The sequence below is a fragment of the Vombatus ursinus genome, unplaced genomic scaffold (genome assembly GCF_900497805.2).
Source record: "Vombatus ursinus unplaced genomic scaffold, bare-nosed wombat genome assembly UNPS02014810.1, whole genome shotgun sequence".
NCBI classification, from domain to species: domain Eukaryota; kingdom Metazoa; phylum Chordata; class Mammalia; order Diprotodontia; family Vombatidae; genus Vombatus; species Vombatus ursinus.
This window is the reverse complement of record NW_020954588.1, coordinates 40537925-40558681: the sequence shown is the minus strand read 5'-3', so window position 1 is coordinate 40558681 and position 20757 is coordinate 40537925. Positions and strand designations below refer to the sequence as shown.

The 20757-nt window shown below is 39.7% G+C and overlaps 1 protein-coding gene across 1 annotated transcript in view; it reads left to right on the top strand.

Annotated features, from left to right (window-relative positions):
• Positions 1-20757, top strand: part of LOC114052984 (schwannomin-interacting protein 1-like) — a 206371-nt gene that overhangs the window by 5199 nt on the left and 180415 nt on the right. Inside the window, exon 2 of the mRNA XM_027875784.1 lies at positions 287-414. The gene's annotated coding sequence lies outside the window, so the exon portion shown is untranslated. The remainder of the gene's footprint in view (positions 1-286; positions 415-20757) is intronic.

Below are 20757 nucleotides of genomic sequence, written 5' to 3'. Positions count from 1 at the left end.
AGTGTCTCCCTTTTTTCCCATTATCAAGCCTAAACTACCCAGATATTGGCCTGAGTCAGATGCAGCTCAGAAGAGCTCTATGAGGCGGGTGTAAAGAAGAACATTCTAAGAGTGGTGATCAGTCAATGGAGAGGCATAGAGATGGAGATGGGGTGTTGTGTCAGAGGGACAGAGAAGAGGGCAGTCTGGCTAGATCAGAGTGTGAGAAGAGCAAGAGTCAATGAGGCTGACAAGACAGGTTAAAAGGGGCTTCAGTAACTAAAAAGGAATCTGTATTTTATTCTAGAAACAATAGGAAGCCACTAGATTTGACTAAGGAGAGTCAGATCTCTTCTTAAGGAAATCGCCTTGACAGTACTGTGTAGGATGGACCTGAAGACTTGAGGCAGAGAGGAAGCTTTTGCAGTACTCAAGGTAAGAGGTGATGGTTTCCGGAACTAAGATGGCAGCTTTGTGAGTTGAGAAAAGGGGTTGGATGTCGGAGCGGTGGAGGCAGAAACATTGAAATCTGACAATTGGTTGGAGAAGCAGAGTGAAGGAGGAGGAGGAGCTGAGGAGGATACCAAGGCTGTCTCTGCATTGCCCATTGAGAGAACCTTAATTTTAATTGTTTAGAGGGTGTAGCGTAGCATGACTTGTAGCCATACGGCATTAATACTTTGTTTATCCTCTGCCTTCCTAAGTCACAGTGACTTGATTGGGCATTTGGCTTCTGGACCCTCTGTGGTCCTGCACTGAGAAATGCCTGAGCAACGGTTGAACCTTGACTCTCGCTCTAGGGGAGACGCTAATACCTCCCCTTACCGATTGCTTTCATATAATCCATATAGATCATGTCTACACCTAGTAATGTGGTTGTGGCCTCCCCTATTAGATTGTGAGCTCCTTGAAAACAGGGGTTTTTCTTTGTTTTTCTTTGAATCCCCAGCACATAACACAGTCCCTGGCATGTAGTAAGAGCTTAATAAGTGTTTGCTGCCTGACTGATCAGCCCTTCGATCAATCCCTCAAATATGGATGCAGAGCTTTGGGTGGCTCTGAATCATCAAAGGAGGTGGGAGATTACCAAGATGGGCAGGGTCCCTAAATCTGAAAGGGGCAGATGAACCCTTAGCATCCTGGTCCCAGAAGTGGCAATAAAATGAGATTAATACCCCCCATCAGTGAACCATCAGTCTTCTTGTTCACTCCATGTTTCAAAAGCTCCTTACAGGAGGGACTATCTCTCTCTCCATCCACCTAATGTGTCATCATGGTGCCTCCTCAGATGATGCCCCAATCCTCCATTTATGTGGGTAGTCCTGTCTGCCCAGACAGCTGCTGGGAATGCCCCAGTTTCCTACTCAAACTTCACTAATTAATCTGCCCAGACCTTTATGGTATTCTGGAAGGGAAGGCATTTAGTTAAAGCCTGATGTTGTTCAGGTGGGTCTCCACCAAAAAGAGGGCTCTAACTGTACCCCAAAATGAGTTAGTCATAGGAAATGAGAGTTCGTGGGAAGGGGGCACAAATCCATTCTACCAAACCCATCTCTTTTCAAAACATCACTCTTTCCTTTGCTGTCCCCCACCCGGGAACCAGCCACAAAGGAAATTCAACTTTTGTCCTGAAGTAGGCAGAACTGCCCATTTTGGCCACCTGAGAAAGGAAAAAGAATCATCTCCGTCTCAGGCCTCTGATTGGTTCAGCCTGCTGTATAAAAGTAGACCCTCTGAAGCTTTCATGAAGTCAATGGAAGCTTGCAACTGGCAAGACCATGACCTCATCAGCCATTTTTCTAATGATTCATTAGCTTGCTGCTGAAACTTCTGGAGCAACCTTCTAAGTTCCTTGGTAGTGAAAATCCATCGACCTTCTGGCTCCCCTGTGAAGGAAGCCATTCCCTAAAAGATGATATCCTAGAGGGCAGTAATGGGAATAGACCAGAGGCCTTCTTCCTATTGGGGCTAAATCTCAGTCCTCATCTTTATCACTGCTCCTGCCCTCTTCCCTTATACCCTTAACTTCCACAGGGTTTAACACATTCTTCAGTTTTCACTGGCAGCCTACCAGTCTTTGCTCCAATTAAAATTGCCCTGTATTCCTGTGATCTCTATTAGATCTATGAACAATCTCTGCCTATCAGGCATGGTCCTTGAAAATCAAAATCATATTCACCTCTGCCTCTAATTGCCTAATAAGCAGAATGATTTCTCTTTATTTTCTTTACAGTGGTGACCCAGCTTTTCTAAAGCTATCACTAAGAATTAAGGGTGCTTAAGTTTGTTATTTTTTTTAATTTTATGTGTCAAGTTCCCTAAGTATTCATTACAAAGTGAATGGGGGGGTTTCCTCTTTATCCCATTGAAAGGGTTCCCAGCAAAAGTGCTGGGGCTACAGGGCACCAAGTCCTGTCTGTGGTCATCTGCCCACCTGAAGCTCCCTTTCTTTTTGCATCATTCTTTCCCCTACTTCAACAATAAATTCAACCATAATGTCATCGCAAACAACCCTTGGCAAACAAATGCCAAATATTCTAGGGCAGACCTAGCCCAGGCAGGTCTGGTGATTCAAGCTCTGAATTAAAATGCAATGAGAAACATCTGGGCTGTAACATTCAATAAAAGCAACATTCCTTGTGATGATATCAAAAAGGATATAATCCCTAATTAAACTCAACTAGAATTCTGCTCTTCCATAGCAGTTAGCAACACTCAGTCAGGAAGGCATCCCCATAGAGCAATTGGAATTCCACTAAATCCTCTGGTGGACCAATCCTCCATCCACTAGACCTTCTATTCCTAATTAGGACTAGGAAATCATATCAACAACTAAAGCCTAATTCTTCACGCCATCAAATCCCTTCAAAGGAAAATTAGCCAATTCAATGGAAAAACTGGTGCTAATTCCTCTCCTCAAGGGCAGGAACTGTATCATTTTGTCTTTGTATCATATTACTTGTTTTGGGCACATAACAAACGGTTGTTGATTGATTGATTTTCATTATTGTATTCCCAGAATACAGAACAGAGCAGAATACTTTGTATTCGTTTGTTGATGGTTTTTTGTTTTTGTTTTTGTTTTTTCTCAATCTGTGATATAATTGCCAAAGGGAACTCCATTGAGGAAGGAAATGCTCTCGAGCAATCCAGAACAGTGGCTGATCTGTAACTCAACAGTCTTGGAAAGTGTCCTGGGACATTGAAAGGTTGAACATGTCCACACAGCTAATAAATATCTTCTGTATCAACTAATGTCAAAAGGAAGACCTACCCAGGTGTTCCTGATTTCACCTGTCATGGAGAGAATCATTGACTCTGCAGTCAGAGGAACTGGGTTCCAATCCTGCTTCTGATGCTTGCTTACCTGAATGGTCTTCACGAGTCATTGAGCCTTTTTCTGTCTATACAGTGAGGATACTAGACTAAGTGGTCTCTACAGACATTCCTGTTCTCAGTCTAGGATCTTATGACCTCAAAGCTAGCCCCCTTATTCTCTACAGCAAGGGTATCAAACAGAGAAGGGGACCACCGATCCACACCTAAGGATCCCTATCTGCCACACATTGACTTAGTTTTAGAATGTCGTATGATCTATGTCTTATTGTGGTTTTGTTTATTTTTATAAATATTTCCCAATTACATTTTAATCTGGTTTGGGTTGCACCCAGGAATGTTGTGTAGGCTACTTATTTGACACCTATGCACTACATCGTACTAATGAATGAAAGCAAATTTTGTGGTAATGTCACTTTCTAGCCAATTGATCATCAAGGAAGGGATCTATGCTGACTGATAGTGCCTATGATGACTTTCTCTCTGAGGGATAGTGCTAAGTGCCTCCTCCAAGGTAAGGTTTGGAACAAACACGATCCCAAATTCTTTATTTTGTTTTTCTTTTTAAACTTTTGGAACCAAGGGAAATGAACTTGAGGATGAGCATTGGCAGGAAGTCAGGTGAGAGTAGAGTATTTAGATTGGACGAAGAGGAGAAAGGAGAATGATACCTTTTTTTAAAGTCCATATAATCTCTAACAGTGCAGCATAGAATCCACAGTCAGGGAAGATTTCTATTTGCAGAATGAAGTTGAGTTTCTTGACATCTCTTTGGCTTCTTTTCCCCTCTGGAATGTCTATCACCTTGGGCTTGTCAAATAAATTTCATTCATAGAATCATAAAATGAGAAAGGGATTTAAAGAGAGCATTGGGTAACATCTTCTGCCTTTAGGCAGAATTGTACTTATAGCAACCCACGCCAGTGGTTGTCTATCTTATTTTTAAAGATCTTCAGGGAATGAGCTTCTGATACCTCTTTCTAAAATCCATTTCTGTGCTTAGCAGCATTCATGGGATCATGGCATCTCAGAGCCAGAAGGGACCTTGGAGATTAACCAATCCAGCTCATATCTGGCCAAGAAACCAACTTCTACTCCTTTGCTTCCTGAGGCAATCAATTCTTCTCTTGGATAGTGCTAATCTTGGAAAGGTTTTTTTTTTCTTTTTGCAAATTTTTTCAATTAAAAAACTCTTCCTTTTGCTTCCTCCATCGAACAAATAAAAAAAACCCTCATAACAAATATGCACAAACAAAACAAATTCCTACATTGGTCATGTACCAAAAATATGTGTCTCAATCCACGTCCTGAGTCCATCACCTCTCTGTCAGGACATGAGTAGGTTGTTTCAATTTGAAGCCTAAATGTAACTCTTCAATTTCCACCTCCTCTGGAGCAAAGCAAACCAAGTCTTATCCTTCTTTTACATGACTACTCTTCGAATACTTTCATCAATCAATAAGCATTCATTAAGCCCCTACGGTGTACCAGACATTGTGCTAGATGCCAGAGATTTGCATCTCCGTACAGAGAATGAAGCAAGACCTCCTCTGCAAGAGTTTAGTGCTAATGTCCCTTCTAGGCCTCTCTTCTCCTCGCTCAGCATCCCCAGTTCCCATCCTAGTGGAGCCTCATCTGGCATTTTCTCCTTTTCTTTTACCATCTTGATTTTCCTCTTCTGGACACATTCCAGGCTAGCTATGTGCCCCTAGAATGTGGGGCCCAGAGCTGAACACAAGTTAGAACATCTGAAGGAAAGGCAGGGAACGACAAAACTGACCCCTGGTCTTGGACTGTAGGCCTTTTTTAATGCACCCCAATATAGAATTGTCTCCTTCAGCTGCCATCTCGCATTGTTGACTCACGTTGAGCTTCCAGTCCACCAAAACCATCAGTGGTTTTTTTAGACAAACTGTGATCTTACCACCCATCCCTCATCTTGTTACCTGCAAAGTTGACTTTGTTTTTAACCCAAAGGTTCCACTTGACACTTAGCCCCATTAAATTAATCTAATTTTATTGGTTCTAATATATTTCATTGATCCTTTGGGGTCCAGACTCTGTCATCCAATATCTATTCATCTAATAATATCTATTATTCCAAGTTTTGTGTCACCTGCAGGTTTGACAAACCATGTTTTTTATGCCTTATCCAAGTCCATCGTTGGATAAAAATTTTGAGCCACACGAATTCAAGGGGAGACACACACCCCTCCAGATTGCCATTAATAATTGGTCTGATTATTCAACCCCATCCAAATCCTCCTAATTCTACTCCCACCTAGCCCATGTTTCCCAAGCATACTGTGAGATTTCACCAATGCGTCAATGAATTCCAAGTACTCCGTGCCAACAGCGTCCCCCTTATCTACTAGCCAGATTACCTTGTCAGTAAAGGAAATCAGACTAGTCTGTCAGAACCGTGCCTAGATCTTGGCTTGGAGTTCTTATGCTTTCTTCACATGAGTGACTTATCTTGGAAGAAAACCACAAAATCTTAGAGTTAGGAAGTTCTCACTGTTAGGAAGTGTTTTCCTGCATCTGATCTTTTTATGCAAGTTCATCATCTTTGGGGTTGCTTCAGTGTCACCCAATGAACTCAGCATCGATTGGAGACATCACAGTTCATGGGGAGCCATAAACTGCTCATCTTACCCCTTCACTAGGGGAAAAAGTCAGTACTTCTATGCTCCTCATCGAAAGCTCCAGCAGGTCAACAGTCTTTACTCTTCCCTCCCCAATTAGTATAAACTTTTAAAAACTACGAAAAAAAGAGGGTGTAATTCTCATTACTCTAAATTCTCTTTTGCCTTCTGTTAATGGACATACAAACATTTGGGCATAATTGTATCAGGATGTACAAGTTGTTCTCTGCCTTTCCCACTTAACATAACTTCTTATGAGGAAAATGAAATTAAATGCATGAGTCCTCAATTCCCTGTAGCTTCTTTGACCTGGACCACACATCACCAAAGTCCACATACTTGCTATTTTAAGATGTCATCTAGTGCAATACGATGCCTAAATAAACTATAGAGAATGTTCAAGAGAAACATGGTAGCCAGTTCCAAGTATGTGAGGGACCATCCCATGGAAGAGGGTCTACACTTGTTTACTTTGGCCCCCATGGGAAGAACTAGGAACAGGGAGTGGGAAGGGCAAAGAGGTGAATCTAGACTTGATGTCAGGAAAAACTTCCTAACAACAGGGGCTGTCCGGAAGCAGAATGATCTGCCTCTAGGTGGAGATGTGCTACCTCAAGGGAGACCTTCCTTCTCGGGGGGGATGGTCACTTGTCAGGCCATGCTGTAAGGAGGATGCTTTTATAGATATACATTAACCTAAGAGTTCTCCTAAGACTCAAGTTCTGTGATCATGTAATGCCGTAACAGTAACATACCATAGTTTACCTAGTTGTTCAGGTGTTAAGTCACATTTGACTCTTTGTGACCCTAATTAGGGTTTTCTTGGCAAAGATATTGGAGTGGTTTACCATTTCCTTTTCCAGCTCATTTTACAGATTAAAAAACTGAGGCAAACAGGGTTAAATGACATGCCTAGGGTCACACGGCTAGTAAGTATCTGAGACTAGATTTGAACTCAGGAAGATGACTCGAAGTTCTATGATGACTCTATCCACTATGGTGCCACCTAGCTGCCCCATAGTTTACTTAACCATTTACCTTATGGCATGACAGAATTACAATCAGAAAGACATAGGTTCAAATCCTGTCTATGAGACTTAATAGCCATGTGACCAAATGCACATTTCTGAACCTTCCTGGGTCTCAGTTTCTTTATCTGAAAAAAAAGAGATGATAATACTTGTAATCATATTTCACAGGGTTATTGTAGGGAGGGACTATCTGAGGGGCTACTTTGGGATATTTAAGCTCACAGGAATCATGGAGTTTTAGAGGTGGAAAGTCCACGCTCTCATTTTACATGTGAGGAAAGTGAGGACCAAGAAGGAAAGCAGTGTGCCCAAGGTCACATATATACTAAATGTCATAATGAGGATTTGAACCCAAGACTTCTGACTCCAAGTCTTAACCTCCCTCTATTGTATGATCCCAACAGACATTGCAGGGCTGTGGTGCATTCCCAGCTTCATGAGGCTAATTGCTAAGTAGTGTAACTAATGATAATAATAATAATAATAATAACATGTATTTACATAGTACTTTAAAGTTTGCAGAGTTTTCATATGTTAACTCATTTGTTCTGCAAAACAGCCCTGTGAGAGCTGGTGATGTTATTATTCCCATTTGGCAGATGAGGAAAATTTGGCTCAGAAAGATTAAGTGATGGATCCACTGGTCTCCTAGCCAGTAAATGTGTGAGGCAGGATTTGAACTCTAATAACATAGGCATTTTAATTTCTATTGCAGTAAATGTCTATAAATAAAACCCACATAAACAAAAGCTCTTGGGGGTCCTCGATCACTCCCAACACCAAAAAGTTTGACTACTGCTGTGCTAGACTTTGAATGATTTGTGGGTACTAGTGGATCATTTAGGATGTTCTCTTGTTATCTTTCACTTCTGATGTGTAACTGGCCTGTCTCCTTTCCAAGTTGATATTTTCTGGATAATAACTTTAACATCAATCACTTCTTAAGTGCAAGTCATCATAGAGTAAAATGCTATGACTCAATGACGCGGGCTACCCCGGATGTGATTTTCCATTGCCTTTTGAGACTCCTGTAGCTTTGATCTTTTGAACATTGTGTTGGTCCAGGACTTGTAGTATTATCGTATCAATGGGAGAATCATGGCCCTCAAAAATATGGAGCTTTGTGTCAGGAAGCAGGTTGGAGGTCACTGAAAGCCCTATGTAATTTCCCAAATCCAATCCATCCAGCTCTCTCCCATTCAGATCTGGGTCCAGTGCACAGTCTATCTTCATTTCCTCCTCCCAGTAGATAAACCAATGAACTAACTAAGTGGACTCCATTAGGTTTAGGTTCATTTTTTTCTTACTTGGAGCATTTCTGTTTCAAAATCAATTGGCTTTCCAGATTCCATTATAGACCACTTTTTTGCTGCCCAAAATTACAATGTAGCCATAGCTTCCATCCATAAGCCCTTGCATCCTCACCTTCCATATTCACGTGCATTTCAAGTCATTCATTGCTGCAGAAGGAAATCTGTTTGATTTAGCTATAAAATGACACTGTGGTTTGAATATCAAGATGTGATTTCTTTCTGTAAAGGGTCAATAGGAATTAGCCCACATGTATCATTTTTTTAAAAGTGCCCACTGAACCACATGAATGAATAAGAAATTCTTTATTTTTGTTAAGAGAGTATCTCAAGGAGCTAATAGATGACAAGAAAGGGTTAGCTTTATTGAGGAGAATATGGGCATTTTGTTATTCATTTTAATTAGGCCTTTCAGCTGTGCAAATAAGTTACACACTGCTTTAGGCCCACAAAATCCCAGCTAGTATAACCTCCCTATTTTCATTGGTACCACTTATTTTTAACAGTGCCATCCTTATCATCTCTTGGACATTCCCAGAGTCATAACTAACAAATTTTGCACCTGGGTCAAAGTGTGGGGGAGAATGGGTTATTATCCAAAGTGAAGTCACTGTCAGGGACAAGCATGCTCTTGAACAAGGCTTCACTGCTATGAATAGGGCAAGGCAGGGAAGTTCCCTAGGATGAGGCCATAATGAATGAGGCCATAAAATGAGTGAATGAAAAAGCATTTAACCGCTCACAATGTGTCAGCCACTGCATCAGGTCATGGTGGGGAAAAAACCAGCCTCAGGATGGTGATATCAATGCCCTTTAATTTTTGCATCCAATGGAAAAAAGTCAAAGTCATCCCAAACCCAATTTAAACCCTCGACGCTCTGATTTAACTCCCCAACTTGGCAAGCTGATCATAAAATATACATGGGTTCTATCTCCCTCCCCATACAGACACAACTTTTCCCGCTGCACCTACCCTACTACTGGGACAATCCACATAAGGGAAGGGAAGGGAAGGGAAGGGAAGGGAAGGGAAGGGAAGGAAAAAAGCATTTATATAGTGCCTACTATATGCCAGGCACCGTGCTAAACTATCTCACAAATATTATCTCCTTTGATAAGAACAATGCACGCTAACTGGGCAAGGAGGGACATCACTACTCTAAGGTATTCATGAAAACCAAGTGAAAAGAGAATTACAAAGGGCAGACAGCATGACTAGCAGAACTCTGCCATGTATACAATGAAAGCCTACCTTTTGAGCTACTTAAGAAGAGAATAGGAAAGAACCCAACAGGTGAGTCATAGAAAGCACAGATGTAGGAAAATAAGAGAATGAGGAGGGTCCAGTGATGCAAAGTCATGTCTACATATTTGGGACTTTTCCTGAGGATAAGATATGTCAAGGCGCTTTATAACAATGGTGTTAGGGAGTTATTTGGGGGCACTAAGAGGCCAAGTAACTTGGCAGCTGGTGGCACAGCGGATAGAGAGCTGGACCTGGAGTCAGGGAGACCTGAGTTCAAATCTCATCTCAGACACCTGGGCAAAGTCACTTAACCTCTTTCTGCCTCAGTCTTCTCATCTATAAAATGAGAGTGACAATAGCACCTACGTCCCAGGGTTGTTGTGAGAAACAAATGAGATAATAATTTTAAAGAGCCTAGCACAGGGCCTGGCACAACAAGCATTCATTCATTCATTCATTCAATAAAATTTAGTAAGCACCTACTATGTGCCAAGTAGTATGCTGAGAGCTGGGAATACAAAAAGAGGCCAAAAAAAAAAACCAGTCCCTGCCCTCAAGGGGCTTCCAATCTAATGGGGGAGACAATATGCAAACAAATATATACAAAGCAAGTAATATACAGGATAAATAGGAAATAATTAACAGAGGGAAGGCACTTCTGTAATTCAGGGGGGTTGGGGAAGGCTTCCTATAGAAGGTGGAATTTTAGTCAGAACTTAAAAGAAGGCAGGCAGGTCAGTAATTGGAGCGGAGGCGGGAGCATTCCAGGCCCAGAGGATGGCCAGAGAAAACAACCCTATGTAAATGTTAGTTATTATTAACATTGTTAATATTAGCATCATCCTAGTTATCATAGCAACTAGCTCCCGGAGTTGTTATGAGGACAAAAAGAGCTTGGTAAAGCTCTTTGCACATTTTAAAGCACCACATGAGTGCTATTATTATTATTTTTGTTGTTGTTCTTAGAATAGTAAGGGCTTAACAAATGTTTTTTGAATGATTGTTTGGCTCCAAGGCCAGCTCTTAATCCCTGACACCATTCTGCTATGGTGTCGTTTCTCCTTAAATTGGCCTAGACCATCTAGGACTTTCAGACTTATGATTTCCATATATTCAACCAATAATTTTCAAAAAGTGTAGCTTCTCATCACTAGAGTCTCCGATGTGTCCACTCAGCTCTTCTAACACCTTGGGATTTTGGAAACACTTCAGTTAGCCTTAGCCTTTGTATAATCTTTTCTCATTGTGGAGGGAGGCTAATAGTAAAGAAGATTGATTCTGGGAGCTCCCAGCTCCCTGAATGGAATCAGCTGGCCCTGGATGCTTGTCTCTGCAGGCTGACATCACTGGCAGATCAAATTAAAAGCTCCAAGATTGTCTTCACCTCCTCTCCACAGTCTTTGATCCTTCCTTATATTTAATTTATCAAGTACATTAAAAGTTTCCCCTACAGCTACTTGATAATTCCTAAAAGTCCTAGAAATGCCATACTGGACCAGCCCAATGGTCTTTTCATTCTAGCCACTGGTCCAGCTTGGACACCAAGGCACATTGAGAGACAGCTCACAGGACCGAAGGGTTCAGCAGAGAAAAGAAGCTTAGAGATTGTCCAATCCTGGCATTCTTCACTTGGGTTCCTTAGATTCCCAGGGGTCCATGGATAGATCTCAAGTTATCCATGAACTTGAGTGGGGGGGAAATTCTATCTTTATTCTCACTAACCTCTAACTGAAATTTAGTATTTCATTAAATTGTTTTAAAAAATATGATTCTGGGAAGGGGTCCATGAGTGTCTCTTTACCCCCTCATTTTACCTATGAGGAAAGTATGGCCCAGAGAGGAAGGAGGTATGCTGCCAAAGGTCATCGAGTGTATAAGTGGGAAAAGATGGAGCTGAATGTGGTTTCTTTTGATTTCCATGTAACCTCCATGATGTCCTCAAAGGTTGGGTCACTTGAACATCTCTAACTGCACTTTCAAACTTACCTTTGATCAATTATTTTGCCTAAATCTATTTTATGTGTCATTCTTTTCCTCTTAATGCTCTGGTCTTACATCACTGTAACTTTCCAATGACTCTCACCTTTAATTCAATAGAGCCCTGTCCTGTAACAAATAGTACTAACAATAATGATGATGGTGAAGATGGATACATTGCTTACTACGTACCAAGTATTGTGCTAAACACCTTACAATTATTATCTCTTTTGGTCTTCACAACAACCCAGGGACATAGATGCTACTATTAGCCCTATTTTATGGAAGAAGCAAATAGAGACTAAGAGACTAACCTAAGAGAGTCTCTGGCCAGATTTGGACTCAGGTCTTCCTGAGTCCAGACCGGCTTTATCCATTGCACCACCAGCTACCCCCAATACAAATAAGTAGAGTTTAGCAAAAGAAACCAATACATTGGCCATATCTAAAAATGTCTGCCTCATTCTGTATTCAGAAAGCCTGCTCCTTCCTTCCCCCTCCACCATTATCTGCCCAGGTGGGGTGAGCACACTTCATCATCAATCATCTGAAGTCATGACTGATCACCACATCAATCAGCATTCTGAAGTCTTTCTACGTTGTTGTGGTCTTTGCGTATTGTTTTCTTGGTTTTTCTTACTTTGCTGTTCATTCACTCTTATAAATCTTCCCAAGTTTCTCTGAATGCTTCATAGTCTTCATTTTTTAGTATAATAATGTTAATTTATTCCTTTCCATTTTGGGGGTCCATAGGTAAAATGTTCTGGTTCTGCTTCCTTTGATGTGCATCATCAGTTCATACAAATCTTCCCAAGTTTCTCTGAATTCTTCCCATTCGTCATTTCTTAAGGAACAAAAAATACTTATTTACCTCCATCTATCACAATTTGTTCAGGTATTCCATAATCAAAGGTACCTACTTTCCTCCCAGTCATTTGCTATAAAAAAGTTTTATTGTTACTATTTTCATATATATGAGGCCCTTCCTTGACCTTTGGTCTCCTTGGACTATTTGCTTAAGATTGGTATCACTGGGTCAAAGGGTATGTACAGTTTAGGAACTTTTGGGACATAGTTCTGAATTGCCTTCCAGAATGGCTGAACCAATTCATGGCTGTACCAACAATTATTTCATTGATGTGCCTGTTTTCCCAAAGTTCCTCCAACATCTACCATTTTCTTCTTCTGTCATATTTGCCAGTCTGATGGGTATGAGGTAAAAACTCCGTTATTTTGATTTGTATTTTTCTTGTTTTTAATGATTTAGAGCATTCTTTCATATGACTGTTGATAGATTACATTTCTTCTTTTGAAAACTGCTTATTCATGTCCTTTGATGACACCAGAGCAAGGTAAAGTAGAATGATCACCGGCTTTGGAGTCAGTGGATGTAGGCTCCCACCAGTGTTACTAATAACCTCTGTGACTTTCAGCAAGTCACCTCTGACTTGAGGAAGTCAGCCTCTTTGGACTTCAGTTTCTTTATCGGTAAAATGAAGGTCCCTTAGAGGTCTAAATCAACGTTCTTGTGATCCTAACATCAGTTGGGTAATGTTCTTATTCTTATACATTTATATCAGTTTCTAAGATATCCATATATCTGATATCTCAGATATCGGACCATTATTAGAGATATTTGCTGCAAAGATTTTTCCCAATGAGCTGTTTCTGTTCTTATTCTAGTGATGTCAATTTTCTTCCTCTAAAAACTTTTTTTAAAATTTTATGCAGTCATAACTGCCTATATCATCTTTATTGATCTCTTCGTATCCATTATTTCCTTAAGAATTACAGTCCCCCACCCTATCATAACTGAGTAACATTGCAATCTCTTCTGCTTTTTATGATATTGTATTTAGGTCTGGTACCTATCTGGTGCTTATTGTGGTAGTTGGTATAAGCCACTGGTCTAAACCTAATTTCTGTCAAAATGTCTTCTGTTTCCTGGTAGGTCATGTTGAGTAGAGAGTACTTAATCCATTTAAACAGCGTATTTATAGCCTTTTACAATAACCTTTATTTATTCAATACTTTTTTACTATTCAAATCCATTAGAACCTTTCTGTAATGGAGTTCTTGGGATCCTCAAAGTGGGTCCATGCTAGTGACTTCCTTTTGTTAATTCTCTAATTTATCCTGTATTTATCCTGTTTTTACATAGTTATTTTAATATTGTCTCCCCAGTAGACTATGAACTCCTTGAGGGCAGAGACAGTCATTAGCCTTTCTTTGTAACCCTAGCACTTAGCACAGTGCCTAATGCATAGTAGGCACTTAATAAATGTTTATTCACCGATGGGATATGTAGTTTCATTGCCATGGACACTCCCTTCAATAATGTAAGTTAGAACCCAGCTATACTTTCTAATTCTGTGTATTTCTTGTCTATATCCTTCCATAAAACCCACTACAAAAGGTCTATCCAATATGCTTAGGGCCTTTTAATTTTCATAATTCATCATGGAAACCAATGGAACACAAGGGCTATCAACTCCTAGTAGACATTGCTCTCACCACAGAACTGGCCCATCTTCTTTCCAACAATTTTATAACATTGTCCTTTTAATGTTTACTGTAATAACTAACTTATTTCAATCCAAGATGGATCCATATTATTAGTTCTAATGAAGCCCCCCCCCCCAAAGTGGGGGCTGTAAGACCAAGAGGGCCATGGCTTGAACCTAAGGGGTGGGTGACCAATCAGAAGGTAACAAAATGAATAACATTCTGACTTCTTTCCCACCCAATAATCAATGCCAGGCTTGCCTCCAACATCTGTACCACCTGCTGTAATACTTCCCTCCTTAGGGCTTGTCTTCTGTGGCCGTACTGAGGGTGGGCAGCTCCAGATGGGAATGATATAACCTAACCCTGCCCAGGCAGCTGGTTGTAGAATTATGGGACTTAGCAAACATGTTCATGCCTTACCTGGAATGATTTGTCCATCATGTTCCCTCTCAGCCTTGCCCTTTTCCAGATGAAAAAGTCCTAATCTTGTTAGTTTATGCATACACAGATGCTATTTCACTCCTTTGATCATTTTAATTACTTTTTTCAAGTCTGGTTTAGAAATGTGATATTAGGAACATCCATACAGATTAGCTTTGGGATTGTCAGGTCTAGGGTCCCGAGGAGACAATTAGTTCAGGGCTTTCCAAAAAAGCCAAATAAGGATTTAAATGAAAATTTAAAATATGACCCAAAGGCCATCACTCCCCGTGCTCCCTGTCTGAGAGTTGTCATCACTGGTGAAGACTTTGCTGACTGGTTATTAAAAAAGTCGGGTGGGATTGGGGATTTCTTGACCTTACCTTTATGGTACATTAGAGAGAAAGTCCCAGCCGGTGACGGCTCAGCCGGCATGAGACCGATCCCGCAGTTAATTCACTCTCCCCAATTCACTCTGAAATCTTCAAATATTGTCTGTGTCGTTGGAGGATTATCCAAGATTCTGATATAATATGGTCCATTTAGGAGGAATCCTGTTTTAAACTAGAATATCATGCTGGTTTCAAATGCCATCCTACCCACCTAGCGTGCTGTCAGGGAGTTTTCTGGGCCTGCTAGGCAGCCTAGCTTCCCTCTTGGCTCAGTTCCACCCTATGACTTCTCATCTCTTATCTTGCCTCACCGTTTACATTCTTCAAATAGCTTGTTTCTTTTTGAATCTTGTCCAGTCTGCCTCTCTGAGTTTGGCTCCCTTTCATCTTCCTTCGCCAACCAATCCCTTCTTCTGCTTATTTTTGTCCCCACTTATTTGAACTCCTTGCAGTCTGTCTCCACAACTTTGGCTACCACACAAGTAAGAATGGACCCAGGTAAGGGTTGGGCAGGCTCAGGTTAGACATTGGCCTTTGCCACTGCCCATGCAGCAACTCTCTCTGCAACTGAGCTATTTTGCTGAACCACAGCACATTAATGGAGATGTTTGAAATGGGCCAGACCACATTTCTGACGCACATTTAATTTGCTTTCTACCTTCTCCCTTAAGTCCTTTTTCAGCCTGCCTATTTTTCAGGTTGCCCTTCCTATTCAGTCGTCAACTCAGCTGATTTCCCTGATGTATTATTTGTAGTTTTTCAAAGTTAAATTTTCCTTTGTTTCCTGCTCATAAATCTAATTTTGTCTGTTTCATTTTTAAACAACCTCCAATGCTCAACTATCAATAGACAGATAGGCATGGATCAATCAATCAACAAGCATTTACATTCTTCCTATGTGCCAGGCACTGGGCTAAGTACTGAAGATCCAAAGAAAAAGAAAAACAGCTTCCACTCTCAAGGGGATTATCTTCTTTTTTTAATTAATTATTTTTTACCTAACTAGCATTTCTTTTCTCTTCTTCCCACATCTCCCCAACTAAACAACAACAACAACAAAAAGATAAAGATAAAACATCATGACGAACATGCATAGTCAAGTAAAGCAGTTTCCCTCAGTCACCACATCTGAAAGTTTATGTCTTATTCTGCATTTTACATCCATCACCTTCTTGTCAGGAATTGGGTAGCATGTCTTCTAAGTCTTCTGGAATTATAGTTTGTCAATGCACTGACCAGAGTTCAAAAGTCTTTCAAAATTGTTTTTGGTCATAATGTTCTTGTCATTGTATAAATTGTCTCCCGGTTCTGCTGAGTTAATTCTGTATTACTTCATACATATCTTTTGTTTTCCCTGAAATGGCACATTTCTCATTTCAAAATAATACTACATTATATTAACATACCATAATTTATTTAGCCATTCCCTAACAAATGAATACAACTCACTTAAGCTCCTTTTTTGCTACTACAAAAAAGAAATATTTATCTACATATGGGTCTTTTCCCTTTTCCTTGAGTCTCTTTGGGTGAACATGCCTAATGGGTATATACAGAACATGGAAAAATCAGGACGCTAATTCACTGTTGGTGGGACTGTGAACTGACCCAACCATTTTGGAGACCAGTCTATAATTATGCCCAAAGAGATACAAAACTGTGTATACCCTTTGACTCAGCAATACCACTATTAGGTCTGTTTCCCAAAGTCATCAGTAAAAAAGGAAAAGATTCTATACATTCTAAAATATTTATAGCAGCTCTCTTTGTGGTGGCAAAGAACTGGAAATTGAAGGTATGCCCATCAATTGGGGAATGGCTAAACAAGTTGTGGTGAATGGTTGTGATGGAATACTACTGTGCTGTAAGAAATGATGAGCAGGTTGATTTTAGAAAAACATAAAAGAAACATGAAATAATTAAGAGTACAATGAACAGAACCAAGAGAATGGTGGAGACAGTAACAGCAATTGTTCGAAGTATAACTGAACAACTAAGCTATTCTGAGTATTATAAATATTCAAATCAACTATGAATGATCTATGAAGGAAGGTGCTATCTACCTCCAGAGAAAGTAGAAGTATGCATAGTGTGGTTTTACATATATACGTATATACATGCATACATACATATATGCACACATGTATATGTTTATATGTGTGTGTGTGTACATATGTGTCAAATGGTGGCCTTCTCTAGTGTGGGGTGGGGAGGAAGAAAAGGAGATATCTTGAAACTTAAAATGTAACAAAAAATAAATTTAATTTATTTTTTAAAAAATAAAGGGAATACACAGATTGGTAACTTCCTGAGCAGTTTCAAATTGCTTTCCAGAATGGTTGAACTAATTCATAGCTCTACTAAGACTGGAATAGTGTACTTGTTTTCCGAAAGCCCCTCCAACATTTCTCATATTCCTTATTTGTCATATTTACATATAGAATAAGTATGAGGTAGAAACTCAGTTGCTTTAATGTGAATTTCTCTAATTATCATTAGTTTGGAGCATTTTTAATATAGTTTTTATTTTTTAATATGGTTTTGGATTTTTTTCTTTGAAAACTTCCTTTTCATATCCTTTGACCAAAAATTTGTCTATTGGGAAATGGTACTTATTCTTACAAATTTGAATCAGTTTCTAATATATCTTGGGATACGAGACTTTTATTAAAGAAACTCTCTGCAAAGACTTTTACCTCAATTACTTGTTTCCCTTCTAATTGGTTTTATTTGTGCAAAAACTAGTTTTATGTCATCAAAATTTCATTTTCTCTATGATTTACTCTATCCTTTGCCCATCAACTCATCCCTATCCATAGATCTGAGTGGTAATTTATTCCCTGCTCTTCTAATTTGCTCATGATGTCACCTTTTATGTCTAAGTTATGTGTCCATTTTGAGTTTAACGTGGTCTGGAGTCTGAAATGTTAGTCTATACCTAATTTCAGTAAACCTTCCAGTCTTCTCAGCAGTTTTTATTCAATACTAAGTTCCTACTCCAGTACATGGTCTTGGGGTTTATTGGACACTATACAGTGTGTTCATTTGCTTCTATATGTTGTGGATCTAAAAGGTCCCACTGACCTACTTCCCTATTTGTTAGTGAATATCAAATGATTTTGATGATTACTGCTTTTTAGCATAATCTGAGACCTGGTATTACTGGGCCTCCTTTGTTGCCTCTTTCTTCTTCTTCTTTCTTCTTCTTCTTCTTCTTCTTCTTCTTCTTCTTTCTTCTTCTTCTTCTTCTTCTTCTTTCTTCTTTCTTCTTCTTCTTCTTCTTCTTTCTTCTTCTTCTTCTTCTTCTTCTTTTCTTCTTCACTTCTTTTCTTCTTCTTGTTGTTGTTATTATTATTATTATTATTATTATTATCTCCCTTGAGATTCTTCACCTTTTGTTTCTCCAGATGAATTTTGCTATTATTTTTTAAAGAAACTTACATTCTCATAGAGCAGAGAAAATGTACATAAATAGGCACATACAGGATACATAGAAAGCAGGAAGATGGTAACTTTAGATGGCACGTAGACATAGAAAGCTTAGATGTAGCAAAGAGACAGTGAGTTAAGCCCAGAATTGAATCGGAGGAATAGAGCGAGGTGGGTCACCTCTAGAAAATTCCAAAGAGTTTTTTAATGATACCTTTAGATCTTACACATATCCATTTAATTAACAAGAAGGCAAAAGAAACATTAATAATATCACAGGTCCTCAGATATTAAAGCATGTGCACCACCATGCAGATATGAATGGGTTACATATTCCCAGCAATTTAAGGGAGACTGGTCACACACAGAAACCTTTTGAGGAGGCATATGAGTAATGAGACCCTATGTGTTCAGGGTAACATACAATCCGTAAAACTGAAAACTTCAGTAATCCTCTTTCTGTCTCAGAAACTGGCCATAAATTCCCTTGATGAATGTAGCTTCTGTGTTGAATAGATCCTTCTGTGGCTAAGCTGATATAAACATCTCACTCAGCCACACTAATGATCTACTGAGTTGTTTCAATGATTCTGTTTCCAAACTATTTATCTGCCTCACCTCAACAGGCTTCTCAGCAGCAGCTGTAGAATCCATCACTACCACTTTCAAACTTAGCTGATGCAGTTCTAAAATCTATCCAGTCATTTCTCTCATCCTTTATCTTTTTGGGTTCAGACTCTGGATCTTCTCTGCTAGTGACCCCACCTTAGCTTATGACTGAAATCAAATTCTGATCTTCTGTCTATAATCAGATAAATTATATTTGTTCCCAAATCATGTGTACAACACTCTGGTGTTCATATCTACCTGATTGACTACAGGTTGTCACATTCAGAAGCGCCACAGCAGCTGTCTCAGAACTGAGTCAGGAGAAACTTCAGTAACTGTTTCCCTTAAAATTCTGAGAACACAACTCAGCAATAGATCCACATTACAGTAGGTACAGTACATCTATATAAGGAAATTCCTGCTACCAATACAGGTTGCCATCTTCTCTAAAACTTAGGATTTTGGATATTTGCCTAGTTTACTAACCTGCTCAATGTTTCACATGTGGGACTTGAAACCAGGTCTTCCTGAGTACATGTATAAGTCTATGAAAAACAAATACAAAATGTATAATACTACAAGAAGATTTTGAAGGGAGGCTCCTATCAAATGAAGGAATTGGGAAAGGACCTGTGTAGAAGGTTGTGCTTGAGCTGAATTCTGAAGGAGACTGCTGATTCTTAGAGGCATGGACATGCAAGCAGAGATAATGATGCCTGTAGTATTTACTTCATGGAGGCTGAAACACTTGGAATGTTGTTGTTTTTAAGGTGATTAATTATGTTGATTGTTGTTCTGAGGTTGAACCTTGCATGTCTCCTACCCCAACTTGATCTTAGTGAATAATACTTGGATACTTTGCTGTCCTTTCTCTGCTTGGATTTTATTTAAAATTTTGGAATAATATCCATATAGTAACCACAAGGCACTTTGCAAGCCTCAAGGGAGCTATATAAATGTCATTGATCTGTCCTGTTTCTAGCTTGGGAAGCCCCAACTCAGCCTGGCTTTTATCAGCCTTCAGGAACCCAGGAAACCTTTTATGACACAGCAAAGCATTACGGGGGACCTAGAATGGAGGAATTTGCAAATGATAGGTAAAACCACCATAGAACAAATTGTAAAGTTTCTCCTGTATCTCTGTAAGATAGGAGAGGTAGAACAAAGTATTATATGCTATTTCTAATGCAAAAAGCAAGACTTTTTTGTCACCCTTACCATGTCTGGAAGATTGCTTGTAGTACCTTTTTTTTCCTTTTAAAAATTATTACTGATTATCTTTTACTCACATAGAGTATCAGCCTGGTTCAGGCTGCCAGCCTCTGAGACAGGAAGACCTGAGTTCAAGTCTTGTCTCCAACTTCTAAAAGCTGTGTGGATCTGGGCAACTCACCTAACCTCTCAGTGCTTTAGGCATCTCTGTAGGAGACAACTAACCAGAATTGGTGAGAGGAGTTCTCCATGCCAATGTAATCACAAACTGAGTGTCTAGCCTCCTTTTGTTTTTATATTGCCAACATTGCCCAGTGTGTCCCTCCTTTGTCCTCCTCCTACAGAACAATCCTTATAACAAATAATATGAAATTTTTAAAAAATTTCAGTAAAAACAAATCAGCACCATGGAGCCCATTCTGCATTACTAAACAGAACTTCCAAGTCCAACCCTCTGTTCCAAGTTCCAGTTCTTGGCTATGTTAAATTCTTAGGCTGGCATGTAGAACCCATCCATTCGCTCTATGCCAACTCCTGAAGGTTATCATAATGCATTACCCAGAATGCCATGGGGCAAGGTCACCAGTCATCCATGCTCTGTTGCTTACACATATGTCTGGGTTTTGAAAAGCTAATTGGGAAGATGTTAATGGGGGTGCCATT